Raw genomic sequence first — 26,985 nt, forward strand, 5'->3', positions numbered from 1 at the left:
AGTGCACAGATTTCCAGGATTGCCGTCATCTCTACCACTGGTGGCTGAGCAGTCATGGTTGTCGTCACGGCAGCTGTACCTATTTGCCTGAAGGATCCATGCTGTCAGTGCTGCCAGCATCATCAGATAGATGAGAAGCCTCTCACCAACACTCCCATCTCTCCATCTCTCTCATACCATTTGCCTTTCAACTAACCAGTGTCAGGATGCAGGGAGCCCAGGCTGTAAAAGAAGCTATTTTTATTTCTCTCCCTTAAAGGACACATTATTTTTCTTTACCATCTTTGTGTGTGCCTATATATTCTTTTGATTCATGGTTTCATTAAGCCAACCAATTAAAAATCATTGATTAAGCATTTCTCCATGCAAGTTCTCAGCGATTCTAAATAAATAAATTACAAAATATGAACACTACCTTTTAAGAATTCATAATCTTTTTTTTGGAGATACTAAACTACTCCACACCAGAGCCAACTTCAAACTAGCTCAAAACCACACTTGTGTCAAATCTGCCATTTTTTCCAGGCTTCCATAGTCTGATTCCCACTGAGAACGTGAGACTTCTGGGCCTCTGGAATACCCAGGACATTTTTATTCCTTTCCCTTGCATGTCTTTGTCTCCTGTGCCTGGGTTAAAACAAAGAACCACATCCCAACTAACTGGGAGAGGCCTGCTGCCTGACCTCTTCCTGGTAGCTGTTTCCTTTAAAGCTAAAGATATTTCTGCTTCTTCTCATCTTGCTTTTGGTGCAAAATTCCTGAAATGAGCCTATGCAGTGTCAGACATGCTATGGAGTCCAAGCTCATGACACTCGCTGCACGACAGGCCCAGAGGTTGAGAGACGAGGTGTTGGAGCAAGAAAAGGGACTTTGTTGAGAAAGCCAGCAAACTGAGAAGATGGCAGACTGATGTCCTAAAGAACCATCTTAATTTAGGGTTTATTCCAAGCTTCTTTTATATTAGGGGAGGGAGGCAGGAGGGAGTGGAGGTCCACAGGTAGCAATCAACCTCAGACAACTGGACATCAGCAAGGGACTGAAAGGGCTATGAAACTCCTCGTACTTGGTTAGTTGACTCCAGCCATTTCATTTACATGAGTCTGGCTATGATGTTCCGTTAAGTCCCTGACAATCCAGTCATCATTTTGTACTTACTTCCTTGTCTCCTGGGGGAGGAGAGCTTCAGGTAAGGAGCTGGTTGCATCAGTCTTAAGTCATGAGCAAAATTCCTTTTGATGATTAACAAGCCCATGTGCATGGCTGCAGGGCTGAGCAGAAGCTCGAAGATGAAGCAGCAAAGGAGATGGATACGGTATGAAGGCAGAGATGTCGGGTTTCTCACTCTGTTATAGACATGCTGCATCATCTCCGAACCTCTGAAATGGCAAGCCCCACACATTGTCTTGGTCTTGGATTGCCTTTGTCACTTTGGTCATTGGCCCCCTGCCTGGGGGCTACTACTTCTGGCCCCCATGGCCTCAGCCTGCACAAAGTTCTTCTAAGTTGTGACACCCAAGCCTCCCCAGCCCAGCCCCAAGTTCAGCACTGTCCGTGGTGTGTTCCCATACTAGGCTGAGTCCCCTTGCCCTCCTTTCATAGTTTTCCCACCCTGTTTCCTCTCTGATTAAAGAATGGCTATAATAACACAAGGTCACTACGTGTCATCCTTTGCTTGCTCTACCTGTCATCTTCGGATTAAAGCCCATGGGAGGGATCATAGAATGACATTTTGTTTAAGAGATAGTTTTACATTGATGTTTTTTTCTGATTGGGAGTTAGTGGGAAGGGCAGGTGTACCTGAGAAAGCATTTGTCTCCTTCAATCAGAGGAATGGACAAAATCAATAGGAACCTCTTCATCTGCACTCAGTCCAAATGCTGAACTTCCAAATGTTAAATTTTCTGCTGACATGTTAGGGGATTTATTAGTCCCACTTCCCATTTCTACCACCTCTTCCACTGAGCCATCCTCTGTCACCCCCGCTCTAAATGAACGGTCCTTTCCCTGAACATTGCCTGGGGAGCTCAGTGTTTAGGGGAACTGTTCGTTTTTGCACTTGCCTTCTTCTAAGTGTGTCCAGCTGTCTCTCCTAGATTTGAAGGCATCCTAAGAATAAGGTTTAGCATCTTCTTTGGGGAAAAACTGACTGAAATTTCAACTCTGCCTTTTCTCATGAGTACTGGCTGTATTGGGAGAAATTACTTCATATCAAATTCTTCATTTGTGTGATGGCATTTAAGATAGTTATTTTGGAAGGGCGTTGTGAGAATTCACTCAGCCATAAGCCATGCAACTTAGTATGCAAATCAGTATTCTTTAACTGGTAGCTATTATTATTGTTTTATAATTACTATCATTTACCAAGTTGACCCACACAGAGAGGACAGATCACATGAACTGGCTCATATGGAAAACAATGAACTGTTAGTAATGACAAGATACAATGCTTGTATTTGTAAACTTCGATAACACTGAATACCTATTTAGGTGAGCTAGAAAAGTTGTCCTTGAACTAGGCAGGAAACATTCTCTGGGACTATAGCAATTGCATTATAAATAGACCATAGAGACTGGGACACACCCTTTCCTGGTAGCTTTATAAAGTATGGAGAGGCCACCCAATTGCTATTGTGGGTTTTTGTTTCTGTTGTGTTTTCTGCCCCCTAATATCCAGGTTATAGTTAAACAGTTGGGAAAAAAAAAAAAGCACTTGCTATTTCACCGAGTTTGACTTCCAAGAATGTTTACTATTTCAGTCCAGACAAAGACAAAATCCTTTCCAATTTCCCCAGCCTCCAATTATTCATGAAAAATATCAAACTGAGAAACAAAGGCTTTTCTTTAGGAAAAAAAATGAAGGTGTGTTTTTCAACTTCAGCAACATTAAACCATCTTTCACACTGAATGGTGACAACTTCAAGAGAAAAGGATGCGATTCCATCATTTTGCTGAGGAAACCCTTCTTTTTCCTGGCGTGCTCTTGTGTTAATTTAAAAGTCAGCAATTTCCAAACCAAATTACTCTTTGCTTACAAGAACAACCACCAGATATCTCTATGTTGAGATACTGCCCCAATACTGGGGCTAACACGTGCATGAATAAATAAACATGAGAGTCAAAAATTAAGTAAAAATCTAGAGAATAAGGCAGTTTAACACTGGTGTTTCGGTTATGTTCTTCAAAGAAAAACAAAGAATTGTACTTTAAAGAAAGGTGTGTTTTAGTCAAAAATGAAAGTGTTAGCAAAAAAGAATGATTTGGCCAATACTTATTCAGTTTTTATTCAGTGTCCCCCCAAAAAATATACATTTCAACAGATACAGTAACATGTCCATTATACCAATATCAACAATATTTTAGTGTTGATGGTAAGCATATTAAATGTTTGCATTCCTAAGACTGTCACACTGGTGTTAGTCAATTGCTGTCCATTCATCTTGTTAGATGCGTATTAATAAACAGCAAGTGGTTTAGTTGAGACTTTCTGGCTCTAGAGCACTAGCTCTGCACATACCAGGCATTATGATCAGTTTTCTGGGATTCCAGGTACAGGACATGGGTCACCTCTTATGCAAGCAGATCAGGCAAGAAGCAGACATACATCCAACTGATAAAAAGTTAAGTAACAGAATATAAGGATGCAAGAAAAAAAGATGCCAAGAACTAGAATGTGCTCAAGCCCAATTCAGCCACGTGGACGGCAGTCAAGGGTCAAAGGAGGGTAAAGCTATTGTAGGCTGAGGTCTCTTTGGGACCACTTCCAGGACAAAGTAGGGGTTGAAGCCGTTCTACTGCATTTATACCCACTTTACTACAGCTACAGAAGACTAGTTCGGGTACAGGAAAAATATTTTACTTTTATCATAAAGTAGTATTTATAAAAAAAACATTTCATATTTAATGTTAGTCTAAAAAGACTTATCATCTAAATCCAATGCTTCGACAAAAGGGATATCTTTCTAACAATTAACAATGATTTGAAAATACAGAAAAATAATTTATGGAACCTCAGAGTATCAAACCTGGAAAGAGCTTAGAAGTATAAGCAATTGAGCACTTTTCTTTTACAGACCAGGAAAAAACAAAAACAAAAACAAAACCTGGGGCTCAGAGATCTGAAGAGATTTATCCAAGACTGAAGGACACACAGCTTGTTAGCAGCATATCAGAGCTAAGACCCAGGTGTTCTGTGGGCAAATTGAGTTCGCTTTACTTTAGAGCACATATCTTCTACCCCTTTAGTTTTGCAAAGCAGTTTTAAAATAAAAAATGTGTAGTGTTCAAAACTTAGAAGTGGATTCTTGGTTTGTCCAGCTTGGAGTTATAGCTCAATAGCTCAGAGAAGTTGTCATCTTTCCAGAGAGCAATAGTTAACGGTCCTCAAGACTTTCTTAAGACTTTGCTCATCTCGTTTCTTGCATTCTTAACCAGGATAACAGGTGAAGCTCAAATGGAAAATAAATAATTTTTCATCTGGCAAGAGAAAGAGGTATTGGGCTTGGGAGGACCTGGTTTGGGTTCCTAGTTTGTCACTCAGTAACAGAGTCCCCAAAACCTTGATTTACTCATGTGTAAACAGCAAGCATTAATACAGTACTGAATTCAAAGGACAAACGTGGTGCGTCAGTCCATGTAAAAGTTCTTTCTCTACAAAAGAGGGTTATATCGGGGTAAGGTAAGATCTTTACACTGGGTAAGTGAGAAAAAAACCAAAGACCCATAATCGTATGCAAAATTGGTAAGGGGAATTTTTCATTGTTATTTATGTACTTATTGCATATACAAGAGAGAAGTAGTGGTGTGGCAAATGTTTCTTTTATTTTAAAACTGAGAGAAAAAGAGTATGTATGCTGAAATCAAGGAGATATTTATATATAACTTGAGGAAATGATAACTATCTAGAAGAAGTGTATTTGAAATCCGAAAGGTCATATCTACAAGAAGAGCAGAGCCATTTCTGTCTTAATTCCCACTACACTTCCTGTCACTAAAATATTATCTTTCATATACAGTAGGTACTTAATAAAGCATGCTGATGAGTTAATGACTGAATAAATAATTGAGGGTCACCTTCCAACTCAGCATCTTTTGATACTACAAGATTTGCATCGTCTTCCAAGAGAAATGTTACATCCCCCTCTTAAGAGCTCTAAATAAACTTGAGAGAAACTTTATACAGTTTGGAAATGTCTGACCATCTCACTTACTATTTAATTTCCTCTTAGATTACCTCTCATGGCCTGTGCCAGTGGGTCAACAAATGTTTTCTGCAAAGGCACAGAAAGTGACTATCTTAGGTGTGGGCCATATGGCCTCTGTCATCATGAAGCATGTAAATGAATGGACATGGTGGATGCCATTAAGTGGACATTGAAATTTGAATTTCACTTAATTCTCATATGTCATGAAATATTATTTTTCGGACTTTTTTTCAAACGTTTAAAAACAGAACAGCCATTCTGAGTACAAAATGGGCAACCAGTTGCATTTGGCCCAGGGTGGGAGTTTGTGGACCTTTGGCCTCTCCTAGTAGCAGGATAACAGGAGAGCTTTCTTTTCAGATTAGTACTGAGGTTCTCTGACACTTAGGAGTCACTGGGAAAAAGAAAAAGAAAGAAATCCTAGGGCTTACTTGGGAAAACTTCTAAATGAAGCTATTCTCTGTGGAAAGGATATGGCCCACCTTGCCCTGACAAATTAGCCTCTTTGTTGTAACTGTAGTAATTCAGCGAAGTGAAGAGGTGTTTGTGTCTTTGTGCTCCGAGGTCCCGCCCTCCTACCCTTCCTCCCTTCTCTCTGGTTTTCTTTCCTGCCAACCCCGAGCTCACAAAGGCTTATGCAGTCAATTGATAGACTCTCTCCAATTGTCCTGAGAATTTTACAGGACAGCAAGAAGACACATTTCATGCAACTCTCTGTTATCATAGGTTCACAGGACACAGCCCCAGCCCCTTCCTGCCTCAGAGCTGAGCATGGCAATCTGATTCCTCCAGCAGTCTTTAGAGGCACATTAGAATAGAGCAACTGGAGTCCCTTAAAAGAGAGCTGGCAGCTGATCTACTTAAAGCTAAAAAAATTTGTCCTGACTGAATGAAAGAGGGGTAAGAAGGTTGGTTAGTGATGTGTATGTGTGTGATTTTAAAAATGGAATGAGACCTGCAGTGGCTTTGCTGAGGGCACGGTGCTTTTTTGGAGCAGCTCATTGTGTCCCACCTGAAGTAGACCCAGTAAACAACTCCAAGCAACTTTATTGCACTATTTGAACTTGGAAATCTCTCCTGCTCTGACATTTTCTGATTCTGGTATGCCGCTGATATATTATTTTAGAAATATGCAATGTCTGAGAAGTGTTTTTACTTATTTTTTTCTTCCTATGGTATTATTAATTATTTTTTAAAGGATAGTGAATACCAAGATAGAAATATGGGATATCACTAAAATTGCAAAAGCAATGGCCAGGGAGTCTGTTTCAATTCTGAAAGATGGCCTTTCACTTACAATTTCAGAAATTGTATGAAAAAATGAAAATCTACGCCTTTCAACAGCAAAAATATTTGTTACATTTTAGATTCCTTTGTCATAGGAACCTTGGAGATCCTGGGCCTCTAAAAGCCTGTGTTTGGACAAGGTGGCTGCTTAATTCATTTTACCTTTTCCTCACTTCCAGGGTACCTCTCCCCAGCCTAGTTTCTGTGACTCCCAATCATCAGCAAGAACCTCTAATGTTATGACCATGTGCCTATGGGAAAATACATCTCTTTATCATTTTCATACCAAATACCCACAGACACTCACAGACACACATGTTTTTCGAACACATTCACATCTGCTCCACACTCTAAAATAAACAATTTGTTTTTTGTTACACATGCTGACCTGAAGATTTGAGCTGTTAATTTTTATGAAATGCAGTAAGTAATGTAGCCGTACCCACCCCCCACCTGGCAAAAACATTGCCCAGATGTTCATCAGACACAGCTGGTGGTTGTTTTTAGAAATGCCATTTACTGATTCCACGACATGCTCCCTGTTCTCTCGAACAAGGACAGTGAACTCAAATCCAATAATCGCTGGGCCTTGTTATTATGGCTGCAGTCCTTCAGCGATAACAGAGACCCCTCCATGATGATCAGGGCTTGAAAAGAGGAATCCATTTTCTGATTTGTCTTGCTGAAAAGAGATTAAAGAATCCCAGAAAGAAGAATATCTTAAAAGACAGGAATCCTGTTTTCTGGTTTTGCTTTCCCTCTAACAGTCACAAATGGCAGGTAAGAATAGCTCAGAATGGACAACAACAGTATAATACAACACACGGTGATTAAAAGAATGGGATTTGGAGTTGGACAATTTGGGGTCCTACTCCTGATCCATCTACTTCCAAGTTATATGATGTTAAAGAATTCAGCTCAGCTCTCTGATCCTTGATTTCCTCATCATTTAAATAGGGGTTATTGTACTATTTATGGATTGATACATAAATTTGCACATTGCAACCCATTCAGTTGCAAGCAATAGAAAATTCTACTTAGCCAGCTTAAACAAGAAAATTGTTGTATTGGCTTGTGTATCTTGAAGAACAGAGGTAGGATTGTCTGTGTTTGTTTGAGTCCATGGTTCAATGATGTCATCAAGAATCCAATTCCATTTCTTCTCTCTATTGTCGCCCAATGTGGCACTTCATTCCAATCTTGGCTTCCTTGATGGTGACAAAATGGCTGCAGCAGTTTCAGGACTCGTGTGCCCATAATTTATCATCATGAATAGAGACAGACCATCTATTCATCATTATAAACAAGATCACATGCCAACCTTGAACAAAGGACTAAGGCTCATGGAAATGGAAATAGATTATTGTCTTAGGTCACCAAGGACCCACTCCTTGACTTGGAATTGCATTCAGAATTTTAATAGTCAAGATAAGCAGCTCTCTGCTGCAGTAATACATATGGTGAGACTTTATGGCTTAACATAATGGAAATTAATTTCTGGCTCAAGTCATAGTCTCATATTGGTCAAGCAGCTCTCCACTCAACTGTAACTCAGAAACCTAGACTTTTTCCTGTTTTGTGTCTCCTCTGTTTTACAGCTTTCAAAGCTATCTGTGAATCATCTGTCCAGCATATGGGAGAAAGAGAACACAGGGAGGAATACATCAGAGACCAAAACTACCGTTGTTTCCATTTACTTTCTGTATGTCAGAACAAGAAAATTGCAGATACAAATGTAATGATGTTGGGGAAATGTAGAAGAGTACATGGATGTTGGTTCTTAATCTGACCTTGAAAACCCCTCTCCTTTCCTCTACCTTCATAAAGAACATGCTCACCACTTCCTCAAAAGATATAACCCAAAATGTCATTCATTTCCTACATCTGTCACAAAATTCAGGTGACTTGGGCTTCTCCACCAGATCTGGGTATGTCTCCTCCTAAACTACCAATCTGCAAAGTAAAAGGCAGAATTACCTGTTTTTTCACATACACATTCAATATATGATGGCCCTGGAGAGAAAAATCATACTGATACCTCTGTTCAGAAAAGGGAAGAATAAGAAAAGTAGTAGGCACTGTTTATTAGGTGAATTCTGAAATCCTGAGATTCTAGAAACATGGAATTTCCATTCCTGGGGACAGAGGAAGTTTTTTGGATGGATTCTGCATTCCTCTCTGGGAGTAACTGACCTGCCCATTGTTCACAAGAGCCCCCGGCTCTGCTCTTTTGGAGATTCTGCTATTCTCTTTAGCCTTTCTAGCCTTATCTACATTGAATTTAGTAGAGCATGATCTCTTTGAGGATTTGATAAATTTCAATTCCTGCCTTTTAGTTATGAAAAGTTGGGGGACCTCAGGGTTCTCTTAAGCCTTAAATGTTGAGCTTTTATTGTCCACATCCTGCTTTTTGTGTGTTTTGTTTTCACAAAACAAATTCCTCAAAAAAAATAATTAGACCTCTGATTTATTTACTTCTGTTCAGTTACATGGGAAGTAATTGTTACAGATAGAGTTGTTCTCCTCAGTCCTTGTCCCCACCAAGCAAAGAATTGGAAGTCAGAGACACAATAGCCAAGCAGAGTGAAAATTTTATTTGAATATAATCCAAGGAGGAGTGGACCAGAGTCAAGGTAGACAAACACCCAGAAGTTTTAGAGGAGGGTCTATTTATCATGTCTCAGCTGGGGAGGTGCCTGTGTGATTGACAGGGTGAGGTCACTTGACTGACATTTCTATTTATACACCCGTTCCTCCTGGTGCACTTGTCTTTTTCTAAAATGCACACAGAAAAGTCCATGGGTGTGGAGAGACAAAACTACAGTTTTATTTTAATTAGATTGTGATGAGGTAAAGTTTGGGAAGTTCTTAGTTTTGCTCTATTGTGCTCACATTGGGACTTGTTCAGGACTGGTTTGGCTTGGTCACAACAGGCAAGGAAGTTATTTCTCTACAAAGTCATTGTGGTTTTCAAGGGGGACCCCTAACTGGGTGGTTTTTCCTTGAACCTTATCTTCCCCTTCCCTGGCTGCTCATTTCTATTTTTCTACATAAGCATTAGCCAAGTTAGTTTGCAGGTATAATTCTAGAGTCTAACTGATTTTTTTTCCTTAATTCCGCATCTCCCTCCCTTTTCACTTTAAGAACTACTCACAGGAAAAGGAAAAAGCATATTCTTAATCTGACTGATATAGAGCAAGAAACTGAGACAAGGGTCATGCTGTTGTAAAATCTACTTAGCCTGGAAAAAGGCTCAGTTTATTCTTTAACTTAATCTATATGCTGTTCTTCCTCTTCTTCTAGCCCCTTAATCAGTTAAGTAACTTTGTAACTAGGATGAGACACAGACCTGTAAATGAACTTCCATGGGTAAAGAATACTGAGATAACAATCAACACAGTCACCTAAATAACCCTATTCTTAAGACAAAACTTCAAAGGAATTATGAATCACCTGTATACATCAGGCCTTCTGCCAACCCTACCCAAAATGCCCTATAAAACCCCAAACCCTAAACCACTGAGTACACCTCCTCTCTGAGGTGACGCACACTCCTGTCTGAGCATGTACTGTCTTATTAAATAAACTTTCTTACTGCAAAACTCTACTGCACTTGTCTCTGAACTTTTTTGTGTGATAAGACAAGAATTTGTCAACCTCCACCTCCAGTGGTCAATGTTTTTGGCACTTTGCTATTTCATTCAACATTCTAGTCTCAGGGTAGTCCTTTTCTCTCTTCCTGTTTTATTTCAGACCAGTAGGGAAGTGGAGGTTTTCAGGACATAATCTTGCTCCACCCAGTGCTCTGCAGCTTCTGGTGTGCTAGGGATATAAGCCCTGTGCCATGCAGATCAAGTGGACATCGGATGCCAGGCTTTAGGAGTTGGCAAGGGATTTGACCTAAACTGAGCAGAAGTTCAATTAACTTCCCTTTTCTCCCTCTGTTCTTCCTTGATTTCTATTGCCTGCACAACTGCTGATATTCCATTCTTCTCTTGCTTTAAAGAATTCCTTTCCTGCTGGCACTTGTTTGACCTGATCAAGAATTCTTTCCAGATCAGACTCAAGAGCCCTTCTCCGTCTGAGCTGAGATTTCACCTAGTGAGCCAGGAGACACCTCCCCAAATGCAGCTGCCGGGCAGTGTGAGTAACTTTTCTCCACTGGGAAGCTGTATCTGGAGATACTTTATTGACTGAAAAGTTTCACTGGGCCTTGGTTTCTCAATGTCTTCTTAACCCAAATCCTAAGGTTCAGGGCTAGGGACAGTAAGCTTTTCAACTATCCGAGGACCTGAATTTCTGGACTTCGTTTATTCATTTTATCTCTGTTTGAAAATCATCCAATTATTTCTAAATGTCATCTTGCTCTGTAATACCCTGCCTAGAAGAGCCAATAGTAGTTCACATCCACTATTAGTAGTCTTTTCTCCAACCTCTTCTCCTATAGAGTAATAAACTCGGCAGGCTTGGTTGTTTTTATCAGAAGTCCCTTTAACAAAACATTTGTGCTTCTTCCTAACAGGAATCTTCAATTTTCCAGGCTCCGGACCAATTTTCTTACCTAATTTTTCATGAATCATAACCCAATGCCACATAGTTTTATTGTTAGGATAGCACACCACCCCTCAGATCAAGTTTTCTCAGAGTCATAATAGAATAAGCTATGCCACAGTAGCCAATAGACCCTCAAATCTCAGGGGCTTAACACAAGAGAATCATTTCTTACTCAGTCCAGTGTAGGTTTAGCATCTGTCTTGCAAGCCCTGATTTAGATCCCAGAACATGTCAGCCTTAGGGATGCACTGTCTTGTAAATCTCAGGTCACTCTATTCAGCCAACAAATAGAGGAAAGATAGTGAATATGGAGAAGACACACTGGATAGTGAACCACAAATCACACCCCTCCCTGAATCTAGAAGTAGTACACTGTACACTTACATTTCACTCCCAGGATTATTCAGATTGCAAACCCAACTGAAAAAAAGACTAGGAAATTACAAGAGCACATGGATATTATTTGATACTAAAAGTATCTACTACAGAATCATCCAAAGTATATGGAAAATACTATTACAAAGGGATTACTGGAAAATGAATACTAGATAAGAAACCAATATTTATCATCACAATGTTTTCAATGGGTTCTTGTGAAGATAAAGTATGCAAAATATTTAGTACAGTACCTTAAGTACTCAAATAACTGCTCTTATCACTTTTATGTTTGTCATCACCACTTCCCTATATGTGAACTGGAATTGGAATACATGTTCTAGAAAATGTCTTCCAGCCCAACAGTGTATATGTCTAATTTTCTCATTTTATCCTATGAGTGAGGTCTAAAGAAAGTATTTTTATTAAAACTATTTCTATCTTCTGTAAGAATGTCTTATTTTACAAGTTTTATTAACATCTCTGATTACTGTTCTCTTTTCATTACTCTTCTCATCAAGCTATCTATCACTGAGATTAACAAAATAGCTTTTCCCCCCAAGAGGGTTGATTTGGCCTGGCTTCCATTTCCTGATGGGTTAAAGATCTTATGTTTCAGGTAAACACAAAAAATAAAACTAACCTTTGACCCCTAAAGGCCAAGGTGGCAGAATAAGGCCATGGACAGCTTAGAAAACAGGTTTGTATGTGGGGAAAGTGGCATCTAATTGTAATATTGTGATATTTGTGATACTGTCGATAAATCTCTTCTGTGGTTTTCTGGATGTATAAGAAAAGGTCAGTCTTCCTTTACAGAGAGCTCCCTTAGTGTAATGATTTACAAAAAGAATTCGATTAAGTCCCCCAAACCTCAGGAACATGCTATTTAATAAAGAGTCTAAACAGATCTAGCATGTGAATATAAATTAAATAAAAGAATATTTTAAATATATTAACAATGATACCTGTATTGACATATGTACACAAGTACTAATACTTTAATAAAATGGAAAAGAAAAAAGAATATGATGAATTAATGTACTGCGGTTAGTTATGAGTGAGGTTTAAAAGTAGATGGAGAAAGCTGAGTAGCTAAGGACAATGAAAACTGCCTAAATGTACACCTCTTTGTGTGTCCTCCAAAAATAATACAATGGTGGTGGGAGCAAATTTCACTGGACAATTCCTTGAGTTACTTCCACAAAATTTTACTGCAAGTCAGGGTACTCAGATAAACAAAATAACAAAAAAGAAGACATGTGTATGGAAAGGAGAAAATGGGAACTAGTGGTAGCACCGAAATGTCTCTAAAACTTCTGCCAGAAGGAGAAAGCTCGCACTGAGAATAAAAATCCTCCAAGAAGTTTGCAGTAGTGCAGAATACTAAATCCATATGTTTTTGGGTGTGTGTGGTTTTAAGTAGCATATTTCAAATGGTATAATTTCTGAAGGGGAAATAAAGAAAAAAGGAAGGAACGGATCTCTTTTGGAAATTTAATGGAGTAGGAAATTTGAAGGCCTTACAAAAACAAAGGATACATTGTAGCGCCTACAAACCCTTCCCTGCCACCATGGAAACAGAAACTTAGTTAAGGGACTACTTTTCTGCACTGCTGGCGGACACCAGTAATGAAGCTGGAAACTTTTTCAGCCTCCCTCAAATCTATGCAATGATTAGTAGAAAATGATATATGTCCACAGACGATTCCTACGAACAGAAAAATGTAAAAATAGGGATCAATACACCTCAGCTCTTGAATTAACTTCCCTCCACCTCCCAATTTTAAAAAAACTGAAGTAGTCTGATGCTGTAGACTAAGTTAAATGTGTTCAAACAAGCATTTGAAGGTATGAATAACAGATTCAAACACACACACATTCACACACGCAAGAACATGCAAGCTTATACCTAAGCTTTATTTTTATTTTTTTCAAAACACTGAAAGATCAATATACGTTGCGGGATGACATTTGACAGTATAGATTTAGAATCAGTCTATCTGGTTTTGTGAAAAGTTTAGTTAACATGACAATAGTACCCATCACAGACAACTGCCCTGGTTATAGAATTTAATCTTCAGAGTTTGCAAAGTAAAGGCAGCCGGCAGAACAAGTAACTTTACTAATTTTGGAGTTATGGCAAATAATCCCAGTTGTTTTAAAAGTACCTAAATGTGTCTTCCCACTTTTGACGGGACTAACAGACCCATTTGTAAATTGCATGAGCTCATTTCCAATATGCACCACAGCTCTGAAAGAAGCACAGAGCTGAAAGATGTAATGTAGAGTTGAAATACCTGGGTTATGGAACCCTGGATCCCCTGTTAACTAGCTTTGTAACTTCTATCAGTTTCCTCTACTTCTCTAAGCCTCAATTTCCTCTTCTAAAATGCATACAATTATGCCTGCCAAAAACGTGAATTACTCAAATATGATTAAATATGTGAAAGTATATTTTAAAACTTTAAGTCCTATTTCTATGTATAATTATACTTTGAGGCTCTTTAAAAAATGTTAGTTTGCCTTTATTTATAAACATAATTGTAGGAACTTAGTTAAGTCAAAAAAAATTCAGTCTTTTTTTTTTTTTCTCCAAAGCATATAAGCTTTAGAATGTATTTTTGGCATATTTGGCTAGAATTAAGGACATAACCATGACTTAAGAATTTTGGGTGCACAAGTACTTGATTTGTCTTTTTCCCATTAGTGGAATTTACTCATAAAGAGAATAAAACTAGACTCTTTTCTCATTAGCACCATGCTTTCACCAATCCATTAGATAGTAGATTTATAAAGTTTATATTGACGTCCCAGATTGTGTGTTCTTACACCTACATTTGTTTTACCATCTGTATTTGTTTTATGTTTGTTTTACCACCTATATTAGTTTTCTATTGTTGCTGTAAAAAATTAAAACACACAGAGGCTTAAATAGTACAAATTTATGACTATTTGTTTGATGTTTGTTTTACCACCTATATTAGTTTTCCATTATTGCCATAAAAAGTTAAAACAAGCAGAGGCTGAAGTAGTACAAATTTATAACCTTACTTTTCTGGAAGTCAGAGGTCTCACTGAGCCAAAGTCAAGATACTAGCAAAGCAGCATTTCTTCTGAAGGCTAAAGGGGAGAATCCCTTGACTTGTGGTCCCACTTGACTTCTGAAGACCTTGTCTTCAAAGACAACAGTGGAGGCTGAGTACGTGGAAGCACGCTAATATCCTGTCTCCCCCCTCTCACTTAGGAGCTTTGTGATTATTTCAGACACACCCAGATAATTAAGGATAATTTTACCTCAAAATCCTTAACCAAATCACACCTGCAAAGTCACTTTTGTCATATAAGTTAACATATTTACAAGTCCCAGGGATTAGTCTATGGACATCTTTGGGAGGACATGTTCACCATCCTACCCAAGTTTTATTTTTATAAAATCCATATATAATTCACCTTCAATAATTTCTAGATATTAGTTGACATATTTCTACAATATGAGCATTGGATGGATGTCGTCATTCTCATTAGAGTTGGAAAGACTGAAGCTCAGAGAAGTTACATGAAATTCACAAAGTCATTCCATGAGTCAATGGGGAATAATACTACATCTTCAGTTCCTGGTGCTCTTTATTTAACAATGCAAACCCATATCTTTGCAACCTCAAGCTCTGCCTAAATTTTCTGCCACAAATCTCATGTTGGAATCCAGTTTCTAAGAGGCCTGGTCATTTATATTTTCCAGAAAGCATACCTCCTGGAAATCCCAGCACAAACATGGAACCATTTTGCTTTTGTGAGATCAACATGCTCCAGGTTGTGAATGCTGAAATTCTCTGGGTTTTAGTTGCTTTTATTTACCTGTATTTAATACTGCCACAAATTCTTTAAAACTATTTTGATTCATTGTGTATCTATTTTTTGTTCTCACCTAAGGCACTTTTGCAGAAAGTGCAATTTTAAAATTCTGAAAAGATGAATTAAACAGAAACATATTTTGGGAAAAGAGCTCTAGAGGTCATATTCTTCGCTTCCCACCTGCAGGCAGAATTATCCCCAAGCTCTTCTCAGGGCTTATTATCTGTTTATTGCTCAGTATCCAGCAAAAAATAATCCAGTAAACAGAATAGTTAACTTCAGCAGAAAACAAAGCATAAAGAGAATAAATCTCACCTTAAAAATAAATACACATATCTTCATGATTTTACTACCCACAAACCATCAAGAGGTTACTATCTCATTCGACAGAGGAGACCGAAAACTAGGTGACCACCAAAGCTCACTAAAAGATCAGGATTGTGTAATTAATTACAGTAATTTATTATGATCAATGTTTCATACGAATTGATTTTATATCCTAATGAGACCAAACACCTTAGGAACAAGAAATGTACTTTCTCTTCTCTGGCATTATGATGTTTTCTGTTAAGTTACCCTCACAGGCATAGAAAAATCATAGAAAGCCTTCTCCCTCTCTGTTAGTTAGATTTGATAAAACAAATGCACAAAATAATTGTTTTAAGTCACATGTGATTTTAGTTGTATGGGTGACACAGTGTATATGCTTGTTTATACATCTGTTCACTAATCAAACTTGCTTACCATCTACTATCTACTAAGTACTGTGACCCAACATAGGGCAAAAAATAACTCAGGCGAACTCTGTAAGGGGAGCTTTTAAACTCTTGGCCCATGATCTGCAATAAGAAATGCATTTTACATTGAGAACTGAATATAAATATATAAAACAGAAAGCAAGGTCCATTAAATAATATGCTAATAGCACTTTTTCATTTTGTCATCTTTTTCTTGTTCTCATTTATTTCTCTATTCTTCTCTTTCATCAAAAAAAAAAAAACCCTGGTCAGCAACCACTAAATAAATTTTTCTACCCTGTTGGGTAGTGACCTGCAGTCTGCAAAGTATTGCTCTAAAGCCATGCTACCCCACATACAGTGCAAGGACAAGAATCGGTATGAACAGCTTTAAGGAGCACTGGAATCGTGGAATTTCAGCCTGCCCCCGTCTCTAGATCGAGGGGCAATTAGAACCTGCTTTTTAACAAGATGCCCCAAATTCATGCACATTTAAGTTTGAGAAACAAATACTCTGGGACTCATTCTAAGTACAGGGAATTTTCTCCCTCTTCGGAGAATTTTGAAAAAAAGATGTAGACCCTTACACATTTTAAAGTTGATATAAGTTTTGAGCATTTTATAAAAAGTATTGTAAGTTGTAAATAATTGCAGATGGTAGGAGTTTTGTATGTGTGCTGATGGAATTTAATACAATAGTGATTTGACAACCACAAGCATCCACTTATAAAAATTCATAGGCAAACTCTTCCTTAATAGTCAAAATTGACATGCTTTCTTTTAATTCCTGAAATCACATTTTCAGTCACTTTCTCCAAAGAATTTTACCCTAAATTAATCATGTCATATTTGAATATCTCTTATGTAGTACCTTATCAAAATTCTTTATTTTAAAAACATTTATGCACACACTTCTGACTGTCAAAACTTTCTTCTGGATCAAGATACGTTGCAATTAATCAATTACAAAATTAATCTATTACAAATATTTGATAAGTAATTATTAAATACACAAAATTCTTTTCTTGGTGGGGAGGGAATTTATCTCATAATGAAGAAAATGGAACTCATGAAGCACTGAGTAAAGGAAGGTTTAGCCAACAATATTTCAAATTATGCCTTGCTCAGCTCAGGGTAATGGTCAATGGTAAGGTGGATGAAGTTTATATAAAAGCTAAAGTCTTTCATTTGTTAAGTGTGAGTGAGATGAACAATGAGAATGACAATGGGACTGTGATAAAGAAGCAGCAGCACAACCATAGTTGAGTTCTGAGGAAAATTAGTTCTAGAAAAGAGCACAGATGGTTGTTGGAAACATGAAATTTGATTCCCTAAACACTATTCACTCCCGCATTCCCACATACCGTACAGTACACAGGTGTAGTGCCATGAAATGCCCACTATGTGCTGTGGAGCACAGAGAAATGAGCAGTTAAGTGCTTAGGGGGGAAGAAGGTAAGGCTACCAGAAGGAATTTAACACCTTAATGAGGGCAAAGAAATTAGCATGTAAAAGGCATAATGGACGAATGCAAAATGAATGACAAAAAATGAGGCTAGGGCCAGCTTGCAAAGGGACTTTTAGGCTGAACTCATGTTGGGCATTATTTGCTGAACAATGAACCTTATATAGAATTTCTTAAACAAGAGTAACATCATCAGTTTCTCTCCAGTGATCTAAACTTCGGAGCTCCCAACCTGGGATTAGCAAATGCCTGGAAGCTAAAGATTGTGTCTAAGACATATGAGAATTGATATCAGTGCTTTAAAAAAAAGTGCTTTCCCCATAAATGCACTGTTCTTTTTCAAAATGTATGAAGATACAGTTGTGGTACAAACATATTTTGGAATGGTTCCAACATTCATGCAAGTTTGTTCGTTTGACAAAGAGTTGGGGGAGGAGTTTTTGATCTACTTTCTCAATCAACAGACACGATGAAAGGGTAGTCCAAATCTTGCTTTAAAAAGTGAGACTAGTTTTATGATATGGGCAAGAAAGGTCTGATTACTCATTAAATAGAAAAATGGAATAAGTTGGCATAGGCCTGAAAAAGGACATTCAGCAACTTTCAAAATTATGAAGAACACAGTTGAAATAGGACCATGTTCCCTTCTGCAGAGGATCTTTCTTTAGGCAAACCCAATGTTTAGAAATCTGAGTTTATATAAAGGCTAAATTTAGAAACTGATTATTCACTTTTTAAAGGATTCACAGTAGGACATAAGTAAATAAAAAAACTCTCTAGCATATTTAAAATAGAATTCAATTTACATGCAACTTCTTGGAAGCTCTCCTTTTACCAAACAAGGTCAACTTGTAAGCCAGTTCAACTACTCTTTCATTGCCATGCCATGAAGACATGGAGAACAAGACTATTTAGAAGTCCAAAGTTGAATCTATGGCTCTTTGTGCCTACAATGTCTACGGTCTACAGGTAAACTTTAAAGCAAAGCAGGAATAGATACTTTTTTATGCATAAGTTGTCAATGTTAATATCATATAACCATGTCACAGTGGCCACATGTATTAAATAGGGATCAACAGTTGACCCATAGAATAAGTGCCTTTGAGGGACCTCGAGGGAAAACTCTGCCCAAGAGTAACTCAGCCCTGGAACATGAATTGCCAACCATCAGACCATAACTCCTGAGTAATTTGAAAGTTGAGTTCTATAATGAGGAAGAAAGATTCAGTAAGTAGAAGCAAATAAAATTACTTAATTAAATAAAGTGATAATTGAGTCATATAATGGTAAATAGGTCATTTCCCATTATGTCTAAAAGAAACTCAATGAACACTGATTTAAGTAAGAAAGGAAATGTATTTGTGTAACTAAAAGATATACAGGCAAATGGAATTCAGGAATTGTTGGATCCAGATGTTCAAAAATGGAAAAAAAATGTCATTGGGAATTTCCTCCTTTCCATCTCTTGGCTTTATTTTATCATGGATTGACTTCATTTTCAGGCAATTTCCTACAAACGATGATGGAAATAGCTTCATGAAACATTTTTATCATTAGCCTTAACCAGATTGATTAAATGATGAGAAGTCTTCCAGTGTCAAAAGGGGATAAAGGTACTTTCCCAAAGAAAAGCTTTTCCATTGATAATGATCCTAATTCATGAGAGCATAGCATGCATTTCAAAAGGTGCAAAACTTTATCAGTTTCTTTGGGAACATTTTCCCAAGGAACACCTAGAAGAGTCACTAATAAGTTTACTCAATTGGAATTGGAAGGCATTCTAGATTTTTGAAAACCCTCCAACTCTTTGTGCTTCTGTTTGTTCTAGCCATCTTTTCACTTCTACCTATAACCATTGTTGACTACTTCATTGGCTCTGTGCCCTTGAGCAAGTCACTCACACAGCTATGAATTCTCAGTGTTTTCAGCAGTGTGAAGTTTTTAAGAGTGTCCATTTCAAAGAGTTGTGAAAATTAAGTCATTAAATGAAATAATATTTGTAAATATCCTAGAGTCTCACACACTCTGTGTTCTTAGGTTCATTTGTTCAGAAACTGGATTTAAAGGTGCTACGATAGGCATTCATGGGAAAAAGTCCTACTTTAGAGTACATCCAAGCCCAGATCTCATATAGCACACAGCACAGCAGAAAGTAACTTTGAGATGGTATAGGAGGTCAGGTACTCGTGTTAACTCTCCAGCTAAGAAGATAAGATATAAGATCTCAGGGAAGTTTCTTCATTCCTTTGGGTTTTAAGTTTACTCATTTAAAAAAAAAATAAGTGCTTGGACAAAATATTTTCTTGGGCTCCTTCTTGAGCTCTAGGAATCCTTGTTTAATATCTTTTCTGTATGTAATTCTTCAAATCAAGAATTTGAAATCTCTACAAGTAGTTAGTGTACTTGTATATTCAGGGACGGTAACTTAGTTGATGTTGGCAGCAAGGGATTTATTAGCTCATGTAACAAAAGGACTGAACAGAGGGTGATTTCAGAGTTGACTTTTTCAGTGACATTTTCATTTTCACAAGGTCCAGATTCCTTCTGCCCTTCCACTCTGTCATCATTGGCAAGTTGATCCTGAGATGGTTATATTAACTCCAGGCAACACATATTGCACATTGCTGTCCAGAGAAAAACGGAGACTCTTTCTTCTGGAACATTTTCTTAAGAAAATGGAGAGTATTTTCCAGAGAAACCATAGCTTGGGTGACTAAATCACTTAGCTTCCAGAGACCCTTTTGAGTGAAAATGGAACTGTAACTGGCCTGAACTAATAATTATTTTGCCATTGGCAAAGGATTGGGCCTGGGGTTATCCTCCCCCAGACACCTGAAGGGGGAATATCGCACCAAGTCTGGAATAGTTTCTGATTTCTGAAAAGGTAACTTAGAGTTTCTGCTGCAATTATTAGTGGTCGACTCTTCCTGCCTCTCTCCAGTCTCAACTCTTGCTGTTCTTTGATTCCCATTCACCCTCGGAACAGCCCACAGCTCCAGAGTATGTCGTGCTGTCACACTACTGTTCGCTTTTCCTCTTATTTCTCCACCCATAACCATTGCCCTCTGGCCTCTAGGTGCTGATGATTCACATCACTAAGGTAGAAATACTCTACCCTACCACCTATACCCCTTGCCTGCTTTGATGCGATGCTCCTTCCCTGTGTTGCCTAGGACTTGAACTTCTGCCTCTACATTTTCTGCTTGGTAGGGTTGGCTTGACTGTTGATCTGTCGCTCTAAACTGGGAATGAATGAATGAGGACAAAGACTGTTTCATTCATCTTTGTATCCTCGGTGCCTAGCATAGCCGGGCAACTGGCATAAGTTCATGAAACATGACTTAAATTAAGAAATGAATGAACAAACCTTCATCCAGTTTTGAATGGTTCTAATAGTTTTCACCATGTAGAGCCAGAGACTGAGAAAATAGAAACTGGGTTCCCAGAATCCTAATTCCTAGTGTCTATCCTGCTCAATTCAAAGAAAGAGATCCTCAGCTAAGTAAGAAAGTGAGTTAATGGTGTTTGAAAGGAGAAAAGAACAGGGCTGGCTGCTGACAACATCTAGGGTTGGAAGAGACATCCCTATTATTAGGGTATAATTAACAACTTTCCCCTCCTAGACATTAATTTATTTTGTCATTAAATTAATTAGAATTAAACAGCCTTTAAATCACTGCTTATTTCTAGATAGAGAAGAGCATTTTTAAATGCCAAATCAAGCAGTTTTCCACCATTTTCCTGTCCCTGAAAAGACAGGAGAGAGAGGCTGCCTCCAGGAGATAGGTACCCTGCCTAACTTTGCATTGTTTTGCGACAATGCAAGAGCACATTGCACATGGAATGACGGTTGGTTATTCTTCTCTAAAGACAATGGAGCAAGAAGAAACTGCCAGTGGAATGCATTTTAAATTAGCATAAGTCTGGATGCCACTGTAGTTTGGCATGGTATTTCTTTTAACTAGTTTTCTCTTTGGTAAAATGAGGTAACAATTCCACCTCACAGGGTCATTGTAAAATAAATAGTTAGAAACTATACGTCAAGTGCCAAGAGCTTACAAGGCTTTTCCATAACTGCTGTTTAGTTTTCTCCCTTACCCTTGAACTTAGATTGAAATTTTGCTTTGGATAAAGATTGAGTCATGAATCCCAAAGAAAAGACTTAAAATCTTACTCCCCACAAGCACAAGAAAAATAAACAAAAGCAACACACACACAAAACCTCACAACATGATGATTACATCATCAATTCTTTATATATTTACTCATGATATTTAATTTGTCCAGGTGAATTTCATTTTTGGCCTCCTCTCCTCTTCTTCTATAAATTCTGTGCTTTTCTCAGCTCTCTCTCCTTCCAACCCCAAATCCATCTATTAACTCCTCTCAAATACTACCTGAAGCCACTCTATTACCTGAGAAATTCTTTCTGATTATAGCAAAAAGTGATGATACGGTTATCTTTTTATCTTCTTTTTCTTGCAGAGATCAATGAAGCAAAAAACAATACTGGAATAGTACATGCTTATATTGCAATATGCTTCACACAGTTTTTATTGCAAATTTCAACCTGCTCTTTTTCAAAACAATGCATATCCTTGATAGAACCAGCTGTTTTGCAATTTGAACTCTTAGAAGGTGAGACTTTTTTTGAATTATAGTGTAGAGGGTCTTTTTAGAATTTTATGTGCTTGAAGACTGCATGGTGTAATCTCTTGAAATAGAGATTACAGTTTGGAGCTCTGTGTGGTACATGTCAGTGGTAACCCATCACTTCAAGAAACACACATGAGTTCTCATAATGAGAACAGGGACAAAAGGGTGTGCTCCTTACTGATGAATTCACAAGTCAGTCCCATTAGTACCTCAACAGAGTCACCCTCATAGACTCTTAGACAGCTCAGTACTAGAGTGGAGATGCAAATATTGGCCTGCACCCAGACTTATCAAAAGAGAGTAATGAGGAAATGGATTGCCATAAAGAGTACCTCACACTTGGAGAAATGTGAAGTAGAACAGCTTAAGTCTACTGATGAGTCTGATGGCCAGCTAGATAGTTCAACTTTAACAGGTTGCGAATTTCATTAACTACTTACGATCTTAGATCTACCACCTAGAGGTTCGGCATTCATATCTAACCTGAAAGCAAAAACATGAGTAATTATACCACATGTACTCTAATACAATTTTCTGGGCTTACTGATATTTAATTGAATAAAATCAACCCATAATTGAACAGCTCTGAGTCATGTTGACAGAGGTGCTGAGTGCTTTTTCCTCTTGATCTAACAGAATAAAAACTAAAAGCTGCATTCTTTTTTTTTTTCTTTAATTAAGACTATAGCATTATCAGGCTTTAGAAGACTGACAGAATGTACTGATGAATTGCCATTTAATTAAGCTTTCCAAGAAACGTTTGAAGGCAGCAGATTGAATATAGACTTTTATCTTTTGCAATTTTTAAAAGAAGTTCTAACAGTTTTTCTCATTCTTGATAATTTTTTTTAATGTAAAGTAAACAAAAGGAAAGCTGAGAAGAAGTCAGTAGTTTTTCTCTCTCTCTCTCTTTTTACTTATTATTAATGTCAGGCGATCAACACTGAGAGGTATCTGAGTACACATCTCTTTATGTGTTTGAAGGATGAGTATATGGTCCTATGCTTTGAGTAAGATGACAAGTCTAACCATAAATGTTCTAAATTCTTAGGGGGGAAAAAGTCACCTTTATTAAAAGAGTTGAATTTAAATGATCTTAGTTGCTTAAATAATTGTAACCATTATATGAGTAAATTTAGGCCTCAAGCATTTTGGGTGTAAAACAAGTTGTCATGTCCTTTAATAATAAATGTTTGTGAATCTCTACTCACTTAGTGACCTCTGTCTTTTATATAGATCCCCATATAAATATTTATTAGTAGTAAATAAATAATCCCCAAAGATATTACACATGCCTTCAAATATGTGCTTGCCATCACTCAACTCATGATCAAGAAGGGCGCTGTGCACATGAACGGCTGCAGGTCAGGTCTCCCTGGTGCCTGCAGTCCTGTGGGTAAGGAAACTGGTGGGTTTGCATCCACTAGGTCACTACACTTAGGGCTCCTTCCATTTTACCTTCCATTCATTTCTCAGGGTAAAAAGAACCAGTCAATGCAAGTTCTCTGAAAAAACTACCTATGACCCCGTTTTATGGTTGCTTGATAACATGGGAGTCATTTTGCTGATGGCACAACCACCATGGCAGAGAGCAGAAATGACTGGCTTCCAGGGTCAGGCTCATTATGTCCTCTCTCTAGAATGACACTCCTCCATCTGTCTAGACCAGTTAATAAGTCAAGTCCCAGGCCAGATACACTTTTCCTAAGCTACATTTCTGTGTATTTTATAGTAGTTTTCCAATGAGTTTCATGTTAAGTGTTTTCTCAAACATTTGATTAAACTTTTACTTTTATATTTAAATTATTTGTAGAGCTAAAATAAAACTAATACACTTAAACATGTTCTAGTCCAATTTCTTACACACTGGTAAATAGTAATCCACTAACTTGTCCCTCCAGATTAACTTGGTTTGCTCCAGACCTTGGAATAAAAATGTCTTCTATCTTAGTTCAAATAATTAAACTTTTTAGAAATGTCTAGTTGATTAGGAAAGATGTGACTTGGCAATGCTCTTTTTAATTGGGTCTTCAAATGTCTACTAAGGTAAAATTGTATAAAGAAATATAGCATTACACTTTTTCAAATGGCAGAAAACCCTGGCATATGCTAGGTTCCCATACTTAAGATACAATGTGTAGTCTTACGAAACTTCAGTATTTATTATAAGTTTTTGTTACTTCTTTTCTTCCCTTAGCCTTCTATTAAGTTAAGGTCTTGATATTTTTATGCTTCCATCTGTTGAAAAATGTTCAGGGAAAAACAACCCAGAAATTTTAAGTTTGGATTTCATAAATAATTGAAATAATCTAAAATGTCTTGATGTTTGGGGAGGATATTCCACATGATTGAGCAAGGTACCTGAGTTCTTATTTTTTCTACAATATTAAACAGCTCATAAAGTAACAAAATACCAAGATTTTACCTAAAAGTTTTCAAATGATTACATAACCCAGTCACTGACTCTCCAAATTAAAAAATTCCAGCATTCATTTGATAAGCTTAGCAACTAAAGTCTGAGACAAAGCTTCCAGTATTTCTCTTTCAGACTTTTGGATACCTTTTATTAAGGGGTACTCTGACTTTGCAAGAAGAGCTATCAAGATACAAAGATCATTTGCAAATTCTTATCAGTGTATATTATGTGAACATCAATGCTGGGTGCACAAAATGTAGAATTCAGTTGTAGTCTTACTTTACTGTAACATCACATAATTCAAAATTTTCTACATTATAAAATAGCCTCCTTGCTCTCCTTGGATGACTTTATAATATAATGAAATTTTAAAATCAGAAACAATATTTCAAAATATTTAAAACCCATTAATCTCCTGAATGGATTATGAAGTCTTAATGATGATTACAATATTTTAGATTTGGTTATATTTCAAAATTTAAGAAATGGATAGCATGGAACCCAATGATGAGAAGTGACAATGGTGATTTATTTTCTTGGAAAAACACAGAGAAAGAATGATCAAGTCAGTCTCTCTTTATCTCCCATTGATTTCTAGAAATCGGGAGAAATTAAAGCTATTTTGGGAGACTGTAGGAAGAAACATATCTAGAGAAATATGACAATGAAAGCAAGTAGGGGTGAGGTAAATACTACAGATAAACATGGATATTTATTCCATGGTGATAATTATTTATAGTTATAGAGTTGTTCATTTACAAAACATTATGGATTCTTGCTTCCAGGAAAAGAGTAGACATAGTTTTCCTGTTCCTAAAAGCCCTGGACCTCATGTACAAAGCAGATATAAGAGGACTCTGTAAGGTAGAGAGAAGGAAGAATACAAAGGGAACTTGGGGGGACAACATAGAGGCAAGTCGAGAGGGTTTTCTTTTTGGCTCGTGTATCTGACATGAAGCTAAAGAAGTTGGCAACCAAGAAATGCCAACAGATGGAGAGAAAACAAAAAATCCCAGAGGTCTACTCTCTAGAGATAAAGGACCAGAGAGGGGCAGCACCATAAAAGAAAAATTACAGACAGAAGGCACCCTACTCAGCCAAGCATCATAGAAAACTTGTCTCAGCCCAACTCATACTAGCAAAGGTGAACAGGGAGCCAAATTCTCACAGGCTGGGGTGCTACCAAAGAAGGCCAGGCAGGGAACCAACCTCTTTATCTTGAAGTGACCTGCAAGTGTCACTTCAAATTTGGCACCTGAATGAAGACTTCCTGACTCCCCTAAGTAGGATAATCCCTTCCACATGCTCCCATAAATGCCCTCAAAACATATACAGGACATAACAGAATATTAGTCTCTGCTTTGACATCTGACTCTCTTCTGGATTATGTTATCTTTAAAGAATTAAAACTTTTATTCCTTATCCAAATAACACTGGTCGAGATTCAGTAAGGTTTGCTTTATAGTTGAATAAATGAGAAAATTAATGACTTAATTATAGATTTGAGTACTATTGAACTGTGACATCGAAAAATAAATACTATGGGATATGAGAGACAGCTGTTTTCAAATATATGTAAGGATAACCTCTAAAAAGTTAAAGGATCCTTATCGCAGCACGATTTACAATAGCCAAGAAATGGAAATAACCTAAGTGTCCATTAGTAGATGAATGGATAAAGAAGATGTGGTACATATACACAATGGAATATTATTCAGCCATAAGAAGAAAACAAATCCTACCATTTGCAACAACATGGATGGAGCTAGAGGGTATTTTGCTCAGTGAACTAAGCCAGGTGGAGAATGACAAGTACCATATGATTTCACTCATCTGTGGAGTATAAGAACAAAGGAAAAACTGAAGGAACAAAATAGCAGCAGACTCACAGAACCCAAGAGTGGACTAACAGTTGCTAAAAGGAAGGGGACTGGGGTGGGGAGTGGCAAGGGAGGGAGAAGGGGAATAAGGGGCATTACGATTAGCACACATAATGTAGAGGGGGGGCATGGGGAAGGCAGTATAGCATAAAGACAAACAGTGACTCTACAGCATCTTACTACACTAATTAATGGACAGTGACTGTAATGGGGTATGTGGAGGGGACTTGATAATGGGGGGAATCTAGTAACCACAATGTTGCACATGTAATTGTATATTAATGATAGCAAAATAAAAAAACTAATTAATTAATAAAAAATAAAAACAGTTAAAGGACACTTTTGTTGTTCTTGTTGCTCCAAAAGATTAGATTGATACATAGACATGATGGGAAAGTGAATTTCCACTCAATATGATAGAATATCTTGAAATAGAGCATTTCATTTTTTGTTGGTCTAGGAGGTTATCTAAGGTTATATATTGATAATTTCCTCATTGGATGGATGTTGAAGAAGAGGACCAGGATATTTTATTAGGGATAAGTCTGCTCTCTTTTAATCA

The sequence above is a fragment of the Manis pentadactyla genome, chromosome 13, assembly GCF_030020395.1.
Source record: "Manis pentadactyla isolate mManPen7 chromosome 13, mManPen7.hap1, whole genome shotgun sequence".
NCBI lineage: Eukaryota > Metazoa > Chordata > Mammalia > Pholidota > Manidae > Manis > Manis pentadactyla.